This window comes from Bactrocera tryoni, chromosome 2, assembly GCF_016617805.1.
Source record: "Bactrocera tryoni isolate S06 chromosome 2, CSIRO_BtryS06_freeze2, whole genome shotgun sequence".
In the NCBI taxonomy this organism is placed as follows: domain Eukaryota; kingdom Metazoa; phylum Arthropoda; class Insecta; order Diptera; family Tephritidae; genus Bactrocera; species Bactrocera tryoni.
The window spans coordinates 56,419,383-56,426,375 of record NC_052500.1 but is presented as its reverse complement, the minus strand read 5'-3'; the positions used below and the strand labels follow the sequence as shown (position 1 = coordinate 56,426,375).

The 6,993-nt window shown below is 36.3% G+C and overlaps 1 pseudogene; it reads left to right on the top strand.

Annotated features, from left to right (window-relative positions):
* Nucleotides 1–1,105: 1,105 nt before the first annotated feature.
* LOC120768773 lies at nt 1,106–6,154 on the top strand (annotated as a pseudogene).
* Nucleotides 6,155–6,993: the final 839 nt, after the last annotated feature.

The following is a 6,993-nucleotide window of genomic DNA, read 5'->3' as shown; positions in this document are numbered from 1 at the left end:
ATTGTAATTTTGAAACCTCTATCTTTGATAATTTGTAGTTTAAAATTTATTTGAAAGAAATTTCATTGTTTTTAGTTTAACACTTGTAGTATAAGAAATTTCAAAATGTATACTGAAATGCCTAAAATTAGGTAGCCAAGAAACCGGTTTTGAGATGTTTAAAGCACATAAGCAAATATTTTTCGATAGCTTAAGTCCAACAAAAATAAAATTTAACAGGAAACGACGGCAGATAAAAAACATCATCGAATGGTGTTTAATTTCTAAAGAGACTTTGACAGAAAGTATAAAGAAAATAGTTTATTTTACTTTTAGAAGCGTATTAAAATTAACGGCATTCATTTTATGTAAAAGGCGTTTCATCATTTCATTTATTGCAGTCTCTTGCTTCTCCCAAGGTATAAAGCATATAAGTACAATAGCTTATAACAACGGTGTACACAACGGTAATAACATGTGAGCTTCAAATCTAAAAGCAAAAGTGCGCGTGTTTTGAACATAACACCAAATTGCTATTACGACTTGTGTTGCAGAAACGAATTCGGTGAACCCAATTTTCAAATATTTTTCCACTAAATTAAGTCGTAAGACATAAATAGCGAGTTCAATATTGACTTCTAACGACTAAGGAAATAGTCTATTGGTGTTAAATTACATCTTTTTGGAGACCATTCAATGTCGCAATTTCTTGAAATAATCGAATCTCCAAACTTTTTTTGCAATAATCCGTACTTACCATTATTTTGATAACAAAATTGAAAAATTTGTAAACGTTGCCCTTGCGTATATCTTTCCATAATAAAATTCTAAATATTACTGAAAACAATAAAAAAAATTTTAAATCAAAACATATTAAAAATGGCCGCAACGACACTTAGATATCATATCATGTCTATTGGAACACCCGGTACTATATAATGTAATAGTTATCTACAATTCGGAATTTCTGTACTTTAACATTATAAGGTTGCATCGTAAGTACCACTATCTTGTGCGAACAGCTTGTATAGCTCGTTCAACCCGGTACCATCCACCGCCTAGCGAACCACATTTAGTTCTCATCGTCAAACATAACGTATTATTCATATAGTTCACTCATTGTCTTATGAGCAACACAGAATTTATAATTCACTCGTGTGAATGCTCAGAACATTTGATATATAAATCTAACTGCGTATTACTTTTAAAAGTTAGATTTTATGAGCAAAATCATTAAGCCTAGGTCTTGTTAATATTCCTCTTTAAAAGTTGTGGAATTTGGAATAATAAATATGTTTTCGATTAAACTTTGTTTTAAAAGACACTTGTACAAAGGTTATACTGTACAGGTTAATGTGATAAGGCTTGTGAACAATATGAAATTCAGAGGTACTTTTTCAGTAGCCGTTTTTATGTTGTCATGTTATTTTTGTTCAGTATTGTTTGTCATTTAAACATAATTAGCCTACTGATAGTACTATTCGCAACCATCACCCATTTTTGAATAATATTCGACCGAATAGGTCACGTCCAGCACGCTATGAAGAAAATCAGCCATAGCTGAGAGTGCACACAAAGAGCGTAGAGAGTCGATTCGGCGCCGTTCGCAGCTACACGAACTGGCGAATGGTACAATTGGCCTCATTATACTACGTCGAGATTTAAAATTTAAACGCACAACCGCTCGACCTTCCTAACTCGAGTCGTTCTACGGGCTCTTGAAAAGTTCCATGGAGATCCGACATTTTAGAGCTAAAGTTTGTTCAGCGATGAGGCTAATCCATCAATGGTTATATAAACAAGCAAAATTGCCGCATTTGGGTTGAAGAGCAACCTTAAAAGATTCAAGAACTGCATTTCATCCGAAAAAAACGGGTTAGTGTGAATTGTGAACCGGTGGAAACAAAGGTCTAAATTTTCGTCAGAAATGAACGTAACCGTCGATCAGACTTTCCACACATCGCATCAATAAATGGTTTAGTTGAGAGAATATTTCGGTGAGCAGATAATTTCACGTTTTGCGTCAGTCAATTGGCCACCAAGGTCGTTAGACTTTTTCCTGTGGGATATGTAAAATCTATAGTATACATATGTGTATAATCCCGCTTCGATTCAGACCTTGGGGTAAAACATCACGCATAACATTCGTCACTTACTCTTATTCGGTACCTTGGGGTTTGAGCAGTTTTGGTTGGATTTGGACAACTTTTAGTCATAAGGTGGCATACTTTAAACAAATTATTGGTGCAAAATTTTATTCCGTTATATTAAATAGTTCTTGATTTGTATGAAACACGTTATACGTTAGGTTATATGGGAAGTAAGCCTAGTTCTAGTCCGATTTCGCACTGTGGTATAGTAATATGAGAAGAATACCATGTACTAAATTAAGTCGAAGTCGGCCGGTTGAGTTACGAGATATGTGATTTCACCCAAAGGTGGGCTATGCTACGCCCATTGTTAAATTTTTACACCGCCTCCCATAAAGCCCTTATATATTTTCTTGGAGGTAAAATGTAATGTCTCTGGCGTATTTAGTCATAGATTTATTGCACTTGTAGTAGTTTTTATCAGTACTGTTATATGGGGAGAGAGCGGAGAGAGAGAATCATCCGATTTCATTAATTTTAACACTGTCGGTAGGAGTTCTTATAGTATTTAAATTGGGAAAATTTGGTTATTGCAGCTTTACGGTTAAAGAGATATGTATATTAAAATCAGTAGAGGGCGTGGCCACACCCACTTTTTCAAAATTTGTTGCCCACAGGTGAAAAATTAAAGTTTTATATCTTAAATGCTAAGTTATGGTGAATTTTTGATTTTAAAAATAAATATTTTCTAAAAATAACATTTATTGCAAAACAACGTTTGCTAGCTAACTTATAACATTCTTGTTTTATATCTCAAATATTTGTAATACATCAAAATCAGTCTGATTAAAATTCTATCTTAATTTATAGTGATTTGACTGGTGGTTAATGTAGCTTTAACACGTTCACGGCAACTTTTTAAAAAGTTTTTAACCCCAAATAGCCAAATTTATTGTGATACACTACGTCACTATGACTTCGCTTACCACTTTCAGTGGCCTGAATTATTTAAAGCTTAGTACGCAGCTCTCAAGAAACGTAAAAACTTCATATAAAAAAACGCTTAAGAAACGGTCAAGAAACTTTCCTGCGATAAATTTACTTGTGCTAGTACGCAGCTCTCAAGAAATCTAGTACTAATTTTTAATGTTTTTTTTCAGTAAAATGTGAATATGGCAAGCCTGGTTTTCCGAAGAAACATCAAATCAACAATTGTTTCTTGAAGGAAATTCGAAGTAATCGTCAAATTCATCCTAAATTAGTTGAAATCATTATTATGAAGTATATTTCAGTTTGAAATGTTGCATAAAACTTACCAATCATCAACAACATTCCTTAAATCTCAATGAAAATATTTATGTTAACATACACATACACACAATAATAATACGCACAAAGCTTGTTTTCTTTGTTTATTTTCTCTTGTTCTTCTAATGTAGATCATTCACAATGCGTAACCAGCTGTCAAAATTACTTGAGAAATAATGAATTTTTTTTTTCTTGAGCAATTACTTGAGAGCTGCGGACCAACCTTAAGAAACGAATTATCGCACACGGGTGTGTGCTAAGAGAGTTTGCGGTTTTCGCAAATATTTTTCTTGATAAGGAATTAAAACACGATTTAAGTTTCTTAAAGCGTATCAATTCGATATTATATTTTAGTATTTCAGTAAGTGTAAGTGACTTGGTCTGCAAGCCCGATTTATTGTGGAGGAAATGTATAAAGAATAACAGCAAATTAATAAATATGAACAAACTAAAAGTACGCAATTTGTGTATAATACTTGCCTACATACATACTAAATCAACTGATCATTAACAACAAATTTCTGTTGGCGCACACTACCGAAATGAAATTAATCAAAACTACTGTTGGCCCAGACTCCACTTGGCCCCCCGATTGCTATAGCGATGAGGAGATTACTTGTGATTGTTATGGCAATGGCGATTTTCGTTGTCAAATTGTCGAAAGACTCAACTATATTTACATCGAATTTTCTTCAGTCTTACGAAATCTGTTTGTATTGTGTACCAAAGTCACAGAAACTAATATCAATTTTCTACTCGAGCGCAAATTTCAGTCAATTTTACTTAAGACACGTTATTTCAAAGTGACAGATTGCAAGAATTTTACACACGATATCTACATGAATGACAATGTGCGTTTGCAGCGTGGTACAGTTGCAAATCCAAGGATTTTAGCTTAGATAGAGAAATTGTAGTTTTGTGCTCTCATTGAGGTATGTACGTAAAAATTCACAATTCAAAGAACTTAAGCGATTATTTCGTAGATCTAAAAACGTCAAATTGGTTGGAAGTTGACTGATATAGTATATGCTCGTGATTTTGTTGGACGACACGTTGAGTTGCGAAACGTTACTATAGCCGAAGGTGGTGTTTAATGGCAATACAATGAAATTGTTATTGCTAATATCGAGTACCGAACTCTTGAGCCTAACTTGCTCGGGGCGTGAGAGCTGTTCGATATGTTCCGCACCCTTGCAATTGATGTGCAGGAATTCAGACTGTGTGTAACAATTACATTTGCTAGGACACATTACAGGTTCCCAAGCACATAAATCATTAAGTTCCAGCTGGGCGATTTTTTTTGTTAGGTTGGTTGACGTCTGAATGCACTGCAAACCATTAAACATCGAACGATAGTTTCCACTGAAAATCCCAGCAAATGCACAATCGCACTCGACCGGATTCCCAGTCATTTTGATTTCGCGCACACAATCGGCAGTTGTACTGAAGAGCTTTTGTAAACCAAACATGTTTTTAATCAAATTGTGCTCTAAATTTATTTCAAAAGGGCATGCAATGTCCGCTGCTATAAGCCAATCCAAAGAGAATTCGCGCAAACGATTGCGTTGTATTGACGGTAGTCTCGGTGCTCCAAATAGTTTGCAGTTGGTTTTGACTTAAGTCTAGCCTATGTAGATAATCCAGCGGTTTCAGAGCTTCCATAAGGTTTGTGGTGTCGTGCAAGTGATTGCCACCCAGATTCAATTGCCATAGTAAAGGAGTGTGATCGAAAAGGAGTGGCGATAGATATGCCAATAAATTGTGACTCAGATCCAGTATTAAAAGTTGTCCCTGACTTGCAAATAGATTTTCGGGCAATTCCCGGATTTCATTACGGCTCAAATTCAGACAATGCAATTCCGTTAGCGCTGCAAAGATATTTGCGTCCAACATTTGCATATTATTTCCGGCTAAGTCAAGCTGTCTGAGCGCAGTGAGGTTTTCAAAGTGAGTTTGCGTCAAATTTTGCAGTGTTAAGTTCTGGTTTCTTAGACCTTGTACGCTAAGTGTAAGCGTTTCCAGTTTGTAATGTTTAGAAAATATGTCACTTGGTATACTTATAATATCTGCTGCTGATTTTATAATAACTTGTAGGTGAATCGCATTTAGCGTTGCAAAAGAACCAATCGTTGGTTCTGCAGCAAGGTCAATATTAAAGACTACTGTTACTTTATTCAGTTCATACATTTTTGTTAGAATTTCCCGCACCATACGTACACATCGGCCACGCATACCAGATGCCGACCAGTTATTCTGTGTTAATCAGCCGAACGATAGGAGTGTATCAAATGTGAGAGAATTGTGTTCAACTCCTGTGAATGTAGAATATTATCAGTACTTGAATGCAACTCTGATTAGTGTAGGGTTAACCATTATTATTTTACTTTGCATCATCGCACTCTTCTATAAATATAAATTAAAAATGGAAGTCTGGTTATATAGCCTCAACATTTTGAGATTTTGCATTCGCAAATGTGAGCTGGATAAGCATGAAACGTTCGATGCGTTTATTTCATATGCACACCAGGATGCAGACTTCGTCAACCATACATTATTGCCGCAACTCGAACAGTGCGAACTACCATTTCGTGTATGCACGCACGAACGCAACTAGCTGGCTGGCGCTTATATACCAGAACAAATCATCGAATCGGCGAAACAGTCGCGTCGGACGATCATTGTGCTCTCGCAACACTGCATCCAGTCGGATTGGGCGCGTATGGAGTTTCGCACAGCGCATAAGTGCTCGTTGCACGAGGATCGTGCGCGCATACTAATGACTAAATATGGCTAAATCTCGAAAAGTGAGTTATTGGACAGAGAACTAAAGGCATATTTGGATAAGAATACATATCTTAATTGACAAGACGTCAGATTTTGGGTCAAATTACGCCACGCCATGCCACATAAAGTAAGTAGAGAGAGGAATTTCGATATGCTAAAAATTAACGGCAGAATGTATGTTATGGGGCAAGTTGAGATGAATCGTTTGCATGACGAAATTGTTTAAATTTGTCACAGTTGGTTTTTTTTTATAGTAGGAGGAAGCATCGAAAGCCAGAGGGCGTGACTTTAATCCGCTAAACCTAACCTACTCCCAACTCAAGACTCTCCCACCAGATAAGGTATTACTTCATGGTAGTAGTAGTATAGACATTTTACGTCTCCTTTGTAGCACAGACGGACTGACGCCTATTCTGCTGTATCTGTCTTAATATTGTCATGATGGAAGTTGCCGCTTCGCGAACAGCTTTCCAGTTCTCAGAGGACTGACACAAAAGTGCAGTCAAACTTTCCACCGTTAAACCTACCACCTAGTGCTGTTTCTAACTTTTCCTTTATGTTTAGAAACCGAGGACAATGGAAGAACACGTGCACAGAGTCTTCTATTGACTCCGTACACATCAGACAATACGAACTGACGTCGTTTTGGAATTTATATAGATAGCTTCTGAAGCACCCATGTCCGCTTAATATTTGGGTCGGGTGGAAATCCAGGTCCCCATGTTGTCTACTTATCCACGTATGGATATCAGGTATAAGTCTGTGGGTCCACCGTCCTTTAGTTGAGGTTTGCCACCGTTGCTTCCATATAGTTATGCTCTTCTTTCTTTCT